The sequence below is a fragment of the Phalacrocorax aristotelis genome, chromosome 4, assembly GCF_949628215.1.
Source record: "Phalacrocorax aristotelis chromosome 4, bGulAri2.1, whole genome shotgun sequence".
Lineage (NCBI taxonomy): Eukaryota > Metazoa > Chordata > Aves > Suliformes > Phalacrocoracidae > Phalacrocorax > Phalacrocorax aristotelis.
Window position 1 is genome coordinate 12329844 of NC_134279.1, and position 9875 is coordinate 12339718.

The following is a 9875-nucleotide window of genomic DNA, read 5'->3' on the forward strand; positions in this document are numbered from 1 at the left end:
ACTTGCAAGGTCTTTCCTCTCTCTGATGAATGTGCTTCTTGGTAGGCCAGAGTGCAGAGGTGGAGCAGCACAAAGCAGCTGGATAGCAAAATCTCCTCCTAATGGAGAATAATACTCTGTTGATGGAAAGGCTGGCAATTAATTTAAAAAGTGCACTATAAATTAAGTGCTCGTAGTTCTGAAGTGAAGTGTAGTGCAATTCAAATGTTGGGTGCTGTAAACTTCTTGAGCTTTAATTAACCACTACATTTATTTTAAAAAAGAAAAAAAGGAAAATAATACTTCCTTCTGGGGAAAAAAACAGTTGAATTTGTTTAGCTGAATCATTTCATATCTGTCAACAAATTATTATCAGATCTCAGCGGCAAAAGTCATCTAACTGGCCCTTATATTTAGAAGCCATTGAGTGACTGTAAGGATACTGTGTTGTGTTTTAACTCCAGTTGGCACCCAAGCCCCATACAGCCTCTTTCTCACCTGCCCCGCTGGGATGGGGGAGAGCATCGGAAGGGCAAAAGTAAGAAAACTCATGGGTTGAGATAAGAACAGTTTAATAACTGAAATTTTTTAAAAATGTACTGAAAAGGAAAACAACAAAAAGAGAGTGAATGCGGGGTGAAATGAGACAACTAAATCCCACAACAAACAGTGCTCTTCATACATTAATACTGATAAACTGAAGTAGTCAGGCTAAATTGTGCCTAGCCTTGCCTATATAAGCCAATTGGCATGTCTGAAGCTGTCCCGATACACCAGAAGAGAGGGTTTCTTCAGTGATTTCATTACATCTACATTAACTTTGCACATGTTTTGTATTTCCATTATGCTCAGAATTATACAATGATGAGGTTTGTTACTTCATGTGAAGTTACCTTTCAAAATTAATGATAAAATTGATGTTGGAGGGGGAACACATATGACAACTTTCTCCTCAAAAATCTTGCTAAGATTCCTTTGCAGGATGCTGAAAAAATCAATATAACACCATTACCATAATGCAACCATTTTCCATGCATTCTTCCTGTGGCTGGTCATCTCACTTTCCTGTTAGGATTGTACCTTCCTCCTGTGTTTCACTGCTGCTGCGACCACATTTTTCTGTGCTCTAATGTGGGCAAGATGAAACTGCCTTTTCCAAGTGCATATCTTCCTCTGTTGACTATAATGGAGCCTAAATAACTTGTCTGGGTTAGATCATCTAATGCAGACGTTAACGCCGAGGTGACATGAGCCTTACAAATCATTGTATAAAAAAAGGTCATCTAGCCTCTGACTAGTATTGTGTCATAGTTTCTCACACCTGTCAGAGCTTTTATTCAAGATCCTAAGGCTGCAAAGGTAGTAGAAGTCTAGTTTCTTTTATACTGTTCTTGGTTTTGCTCCCTTTCTTCCCCTTCTATATACAGCTATAGATCCTTATCTATGAATATACAACCCCCTACATAGGAAAAATTATGTTCCTACAATACTTGGCGGGGAGGTAGGCATGTTTTAGAAATACCACAATTACAAAACCAGTTCAAACTCTTGCTGTTCCAGGGTTTGCCCTCACAAAAAAAGACTTTTTCTTTTTTTTTCAAATCTAGAATTAGTATGTCATTTAGGCATACAATTTATATGAGATCAGTCTGAATTGCAGAGCCATATGTGGCATAGATTTATTAAATTTAGATGTGGTATTCCTAAATGGTTCCTTCATTGCTGTCTGTGTGCAGAAATTGGCCTAATTTTCTTCTCAGTGGTTCCACAGTAACAGAAGAGTATCTTCATTGACACTGGTGTAATGATAACCTAAATAAGCTCAGTACTAGGCTAACTGCCTCTTCTGTGGTGTGAAGAAAACCAGATTGCATTCCTACTTGATTTTTAGAGAAAAGAAAAAGTCAAATCCAGAATCTACCGTTTCTTCTTTTTGGCCAAAGATTAGTTGCATACATTATTAACTGTAAAGGCAGTGTCTCTGGATAACCATTGATATTTGAGCTCATATGGGTTCTTGGAAGAAAGGGACCAATTTAGAACTGAGTCTTAATACTGACTCAGAAAATGGAAATCATGGATGGAATCTTTTTAACACAAAGCTATAAACAAATATTTAAGATCAAATATAACTTGATCTGGATTTGCTTATATTATCCATAATCATCTTCAAGTGAACTAGAAAAATTAATTTAAAAATTTATATAAATATGTATGAATATATAAATACATGTTTGCTTCTTTCTAGGTCTTTTATTTTTCCTCAGAGTATGTAACTTGTTTTTAAATGGCTCTTGGTTTTTCCACATTATTATTATCCCATTCTTGCAAAAAATTACTTATTTGTGATCCATTATATTCTAATATAAATTCATGTATATACAGAGAACATACTGTGGGGTAAAAAAAATCTACTACGTGTTGAAAACTATGTTAACATTCATTACGGAAAAGAAATCAATCGCTTGCTAATTTTGTTTTCCCAAAAGTATTTGGTGAGCAGTACAATCACATACGAGCAATAGCATCTGTTTATAAAATTTAGAAAACGTGACCTTACAACATATTTTGGTTTTGGTAGAGGAAGTGAGAGACCATAGTCGGTTTGGAACATTGTGAGATTACTGAGTGTCCCACTGGCAAAATTAAGGGATTGCTAATGGAATAGCGTACGCTGTTTTCCTTTTCCTCTGGTTCGGGTCTGTAGCCTGGTGAGCAGGCCTGGGAACAAAGCAGCAATACCAGTAATAATTGGCACCAGTTACAAGTCACATTCTTGTATTATCTGCCCATTTTTCCTTAAGATGTTTGATTTGCAAGTTCCATCCCAGATGGTGCTCTGGAATGACAGTAAGTCTGGTTTGGAAGATACATGCTTAACGGCTATTTGCGTACGATAGGCTGAACTTGAGCTACTACTGGTCTAAGTCCTGCTCCAAGCGTCAGGTTGGGGCTCCTTCCAACCAACATCTTTATGATTCTTCCTTAGTTTCTCATGAGCTCAGGTGATCGTGAGAGAAGGTGCTGTAAAAGCAACAGAAATACTGTAACTGCTGATATGATAGGACTAGATATAGCTACATATTTCACTCTCCCACTGCTGAACAGCTTGTGTAGATGTCAGATACAAAGGTTCAGTGTTTCTGGGTTTTCTGCTACAGCTAACACTAGAAAATGCAGTTAAATGGGAAAGTTAGAAACATGCTGCTGCTGGTTTCAGGATAAATATTTTACTCAAAGTGTATCATAAACATAAAAATCCCTCAACATCAAGTTCCTGAAAAATAATAGCATTTCTTTCTCAAAATGTTGTAAAACAAATCACAAATGTTAAAACATACTACACTGAATAGAAACAGGTCAACTGCAACAGTATTGCGATATGTAAGAAATTCAGTGAGGTATCTTGATCGCTTTTTTCATAGTCAGTACTGTCCTAATCCAAAAGAAATGTCTTGAATGTTCGTCATTGCCTCCCAAACCCCACTGGGCACTTGATTTGCAGTTCATAATTTTCTAGAGCAGAAGGGATAAAATCAAAACTGAAGTGAGTCACAAATCTTAATTGAATTTTTTAATAGCATAATTTTCAGCAGCGATTATTTCATGCTTTCAAATTAATTTGAATGTAGCTGAGTTTATGTTTCTACTTTAACCCTCTTTACATTCATTTTTTGAGCACATTTGTGATGTTGGTACAAGTATACTAAAGAGATGTGAGCATGGGTTTGGTTTTTTTTTTCCTTATTAGCTGTTGAATTGTTTGATTTCTGCATCTATCAACAAATGTGCCAAAGCTGCTATTATGCTAATTCAGAACACTGTTTTTTCCTCTGGGTTATTTTGATAAGGAGGAAAATGTTAACCAACTGCTGTTGTAGAAGGAGGGAAACAAAACAAAAACAAAAAGCCTCATATGAATATGAAATAATTTTTCTACTGACTGAATTCTGAGTGTTGTTTAACTGAGTCATAAATGTTTAGATCTACTTTCAGATGTGAGCATGATGCAGAGTATTGCTGAGAGAATGAACGCCTAGTACAAGTGCCTTGGGTCCATAGGTAGTTGACAACACTCTTCCAATATTTATGACATCATCTTTAGTAGTAGTAGTTTTATATACCACCAAAAATATTTCTGAAGAAAATTGAGTTTTATTTCCTTTAAAAATTTTCATATCAGCGCATAATGGAGGCACAGAAAGCAATATTCACTTGACCAGAGAGAATTGCCACATGTGTTACTGCGTTTCAGCTAGTCTGTTAAATTTCCCATATGGGCACATAAAACGAAATAAAGACTGTATTTAACGTAAGATTCAGCACATCTGCAACCTAAAAAAGTCTTCATTGCCTACAAATTAATTTGAGGATGACAAGCTCAGCTGTAATGGCTGCAGTACAAGCAGCTATGCTTAGGTGAGATTAATTCACCCTCACAACACAAATTTTGCCCATGTCTTTGGACTGCTTTGATTTGGATGTTCACTTTTACTGAATGTGGAGACTCGAAAGCATGATTACCCTTAAAATGGGTACGTACGCAATTACGTATTGCTAAAACACACTGCAATGGCTTGGGGCAATCATAATACCAGGGTAATTTAATACACTCCCCCAAGGCCGGCAGCCACCTTCTCAGGGACACACCAACCCTCAGCCTTGGCGAGCCGCCGCCTCCCTCCCCTCCACTTCTTTCCTTAGCTTTAATGTTTCTCATCGTGCCTGTGCCTTTTTTCTCCCAATCTTTAATGATTTCATGTCTTTGTTTTAAACGGTGACTAACTAAATTCAAATCAGAAACTTGTGTCCGTGTTCCGTCTCTCCAATGTACTTTCATCGACACTACAGCACGTGGAACTTACCTTGGGACAGGAAAAGGAAGAATCTGTAAAGGGTCCTTATTTCAGCATTTGTTTTACCTTGCGAAATGCATTTTGTCTAATCAATTGTTCTACAGACACCTCAGGACTCAGAGTTTTCCTCTTTCTCTTCTGACTTCTCCAAACATTGCTGCTGTCTCAGTCTTAGTAGATGTGCGTAGGAATGAAATAGTGACTGTTATTTCCCATAGAAGATTAATTTGGATATTCTAAACCTTGGCCTATTGTAATATATCTGAGCTCTTTGACCTAGTTTCCTGTTATTGCAGCTTAATTATTACACTGCTCACTAACCAGACAGTTAACACAGTTTCAATTCATTTTTCAGATCTTCAGATTGCTTGAACATATTTGAGCTAAAATTAAATTGTAGTTACTCAATTTTTGCTCCTAGTCATTTGGGAGGGTTTTTTTGATAATTCATTAAGAATTAAATGATGTTTATTTGTTCAAAACATCCCACTGGCCTTTAATATTTTGAAAGATATTAATAATTTAACATCTTACCCTCACCTCCAGAGAATGAGCCCTTATTTTATGTGAATTTCTCCTACTATTCTCTAAACCCTGGAAGATAGGATCACTTTCTTCTGCCCATTTTTCCAATTCCAGTCAAGGAAGCTGAATTTTGCTTTTGGAGAAGGGTCTTGCACTCAGTTACTATCACAGAAACACAATGTGCACAGTAGTAACTGACAAATATTGGAAGAATTTAGATAAATCAGCTATTCAAGCTTTGCCTCGGTGGTTTTTCTTTTAATGAACCCAGTTCACAGGTATTTTAAACCTCCATGTCAAAGGCTTTTAGCCTCTGCTTCAGTGTATTAGTTATTTATGAAATTTGGATAAATATACATGTTCAGACTTTAAAATAGGCAGAGGTTAAGACTGATACAGTCCTTGTCATTCAGTTGTTGTTTGGTTTTGTGGTTTGGTTTGTTTGGTTTGTTTTTTTTTTTCAAAAGGCACAATTTGTCAGATACTACTCAGAGGCTGAGAAAGAATGATGTTCAGGAACATGAAATGTGTGTATCCAGTCCGTTCTATTTTTGTAGCATTATTTTACTTCAGACTTACCTTGTTGTAGTCAGAGCCATGAAAACATTTTTATTTCCTCCCAATAGTTCTCTATTTTCCTTTCTTTTGTTCCATTGTCATTCCCTTTGTGTCCTCAGTGCCTTGGCTTGCCTTCCCCTCCATCTCCTTGTTTGCTTTCTCTTTCAATCAGCTACATTTCTCCTATGGCCTTGTGGAAAGCACTCTGCATCCTACACTAAGATTTGCTTTTTAGCCTGTCACCACAAACATTCGCTTTAACCTGCACATAGGCGCTGTCGCTTACTCGTCTTTTTTCGTACTAACAAATATTTAAATGGTCATCATTATGTATGCAGAGACTCAGGCACTTGCCACCATCCTCACATATTCACTGGGAGAGCAAAATGTTTCCTTATTTTCCTACTCAAGGACAGAAAAGGGTTGCTAAGACAGTCCTTATCTTGGGACAAAGGTACGGAATAGGGCTCCCTGTGCCCGAGTTGCTGTCAGATGCTCAGGGCAGAAATGCCAGTTTAGGATCAGTCTGACTTCTTGCTTCTCCCGGAGCTCCCCACAAAGCCCACCTATCTGCCCAAGTCAGCCAGGCCAGTTTAGCATGCCACATGCTGTTACTGCCAGGTTTTCTCTTAAGAAACTGGCGGCATATGAGTCATGGATTTGTTTCTGCAGTTGTGTTGGAATGGAAGATCAATAAATTACAGTAGAGGTACTGGCAGCCTGGAGTCGGTAACATCTTAAATTGGCATAGCTGTTTCTTCTATAGTGTAATAAAACTTTGATGAGAAAGAACTCCAGATTTAAAATTACCCTGGCCTATTCAAAATAAAGGAGAAAACCAGAAAAACATAATTTTATTTTGGTAAGAACTGAAAAAAAGCTGGCACCTTCCTCTTCTCTTTCTGCATTATTATGCTTATACTTTAAATAATAGTTCAACTGATTGTTTACCTATTATTCCAGACCTCCAAGGCAACTACAAAAAGGCCCTTCAAAATTTCTACTACGTCAGACACATTTAAAACACAAGAAAATACATAGATACACCCACTTTCCAGTGCAGCTTTTCGGACCCAAAACAATTATTCACTAAAGGAGAAGTATTTACATGTACTACAAAGAAAAATTTTATAAACAGTTTGATTTAGCAAAGCTGAAATAATGTATGGTATGACACATACGTCATCAAAATTTGTTGTACAAGGCATAATGTAGCAGCAAAAGTAGAAACTCAGTAAAAACATCAGGCTATATGCAACTGTTCCTTTTCCTGTATGTTGTCCCATATTTTTTCCAGGACCAACCAGCACGCTCCCACCACTGTCCCCTGCATCTTCTTTCTTTTCCCTACTGCCCTCCATCCCTCCCCTGCCTCCGTCCACCTACCCCCATATCTCACTTTTCTCCTGACATATGTATTATTGTATCATTAACACCCACAAGCAATTGTCACTTTGATTTGTTAACAGATTTGTTAACCAGCACTTACCAGCTCACTCCGAGAAGGAGAAGTAGAGCCATCGTTCATTATATGGATAGGAGAACTGTGGGTAGTTTAAGAGAACAAATTTAAGATACCAAGTCACTGTTATCTGTTGTACTTAGAGGCAATACTGGCTAACTGTTATTTGGCTTGCTGGGCAGAAGGTAGGGGCCAGCTTGCTTGTTGCAGGTACACCGGGTTGCTGTACACCAGCTGGAAGAATTCCTAAGAAAGTAAATAATTGTGTCTGTAAGGTTATTTCAGAACTTTAAAAGCTAAGATTTAAAATCTCTCATGTGAGCACAGATGGGAACAATGCTGTCACTGCAAAGGTTGCCATTAGAAACAGATTGAGCCCGATAAGCAGACTAGACTACTAATGGCTACAAGTACACTTTGCCTAACCAGTACTGGCAGGATGCTTTCCTTACAGTGATAAATGTACAAGCTGTGACTTGCATTTAATTTTCAACCTTGGCAGGCTAAAATAGTCTGTTAATGAATGAAGACATCTTTAAGCATGCGGTTGTATGCCAACAGCAGTTGGTAATCCTCCATATCCATCTTATTTCATTCCATTTACAATTCCACTTGTAATCAAGCAACGAATGAACTACTGATGCTTGGCCAGCAATACCCACATGACCTTAGAAAGTGTTTGAAATCTGCAAAAAAGCAAAATATGCTTGTCACTAGTATTGCTTACATTTTCACTTCAGCATGGAGACAAGCAGTGCATTTGAAAGTCATTCTGAAAACAAACTGCAGCAAACTCAATCAAAACTTTTATTATTAAACATGACATAGAGAAAAAGACTTTTGGAAATGGCTATTAAGAGTAACATTCAGCATGAGATGTTTCTGATTTGCATATAACAGACTAGATAAAAACCAATAACATAATTTCAGTAAAAGCCAGAGATTTATTTTCTCATGATATTGCCACTAAAGAGGCTGAATTCTACAAAAAGCTGGAAACCTTTGGTTGTATAATGCTTGATATTAAAGATAAATTTGTTTTTCTTATTTGGTCTTAAGGAGAAAGCAAATCAGAGCAAATGAAGATATCCTAAATTTCAGTACTCAGTCACCCTCTGCATAATATACTTTCTCTTTTCCTTAGGCATGTATAATCACTATGGGCAAAAATAAAAGTACTTCCCCATTCCTGCTTTTGTCTTGAAGGAGCTGAGCTGCTGCCAGTCATTAAAAAGTCAGCTGTTTTCTGACTAGAGGAAATAATTTAGTAGTAATTACTGCTGCTTCTCATCTTACATCACAACTCGATTTCACTACCTTTCTTATAATTTCTTTATTATTTCTCTCCCCTTTTAATAATTCAATCAACTGAATAATGAACAGTAAAGAATTATAGTTTTTCTAGCTCTCTGTGATCTCTTTTGAAACTTCTGCAACTCTGCTGTGACCAATGAACCCTCTTCAGTGATACTGCAAAGTTCTGCATTGCAGTACTTAGTTTACTTGAAATACTTTGAGTACCTAAAGCATTATGTTACAGAAGAGCTTAGAGCACACGAAGACATCTCTTTGAACACACATCTGATACCTAGCAATGAGAAAAGCTCCACATCTTCAATGAAAGAGAAGACCTATGGCAAATCAACTCTTAGACCTTAAAAGTCAATACAGGAGGGAGCTGGTATACTTGCATTTCAAATTTGTTTTTGGAAGTAGATTTTAATCTTCATTAATCTGGGCTAAGAATTTTTAAAACATCTTTACTGTAAAAGACCACTCAGAGGCCACATAAGTCATGTGCATTCTGCAAATTTGAAGTTTCATATAGAGTTTACCTGATGCTTATTGTGGTATAATGCTGTATTTATCACCTTCAAGAGGAGCAATGCGTAAGTGGGTATGATCAAGTTTTACATAAGCTGTCAGGTAAAATAATTAAGCCCACAGTGAAACAAAGAAGTCTACCAAACTGTTCACTAAATTACTTAATATATCTCTGACTAACTTTTATTTAACTTTAGGAAATGACATTATTTTAACTGTAATATCTTCTAAGTATTAGCAAGTAAATATTTACTCTGTAATACCTAGAGCCAAAGATAGTCTATATTCCAAAAAGTTTTTAGCATTCCTGGGCTAATCACAGAAAAAGATCTCATTATTCTCTATTTTCTAGGCTAAGAAAAGAAATTAATATAAATTAGTGTGTTGTCCATCTCTTATCAATACTTTGTTCAGATATCTTGGCAGGGGGGTGGTATTTGGATATGAAGTGTGGAGCAAGAGCAGCATCTGAGATTGCTCCCCTGTTTGGAGGTGGAGGTGTGCAGTGCAGATTAGTGCTGGCCGGAATGCTGGGCATGCACTGAGACCCACCAGGTCCCACTTGGACCTCTGCTGCTCAGCCCCTGGCTTCTAGGAGGAGCAGAGTGACAGTAATGCAGGCTCTAGTACTTCAGCATTTGGTAATTTCACTTTGCTGCTCCATTTCCCTC

General features: G+C 37.2%; 1 long non-coding RNA gene across 1 annotated transcript; it reads right to left on the reverse strand.

The window, feature by feature from the left end:
* Positions 1-464: 464 nt before the first annotated feature.
* Positions 465-7819, reverse strand: LOC142056911 (uncharacterized). Its single transcript, XR_012660469.1, has 3 exons — positions 7398-7819; positions 4902-5005; positions 465-3003 (listed from the first exon to the last, which is right to left on the reverse strand). It is a non-coding gene; the product is annotated as an uncharacterized LOC142056911 (long non-coding RNA).
* Between the last annotated feature and the right edge of the window lie 2056 nt (positions 7820-9875).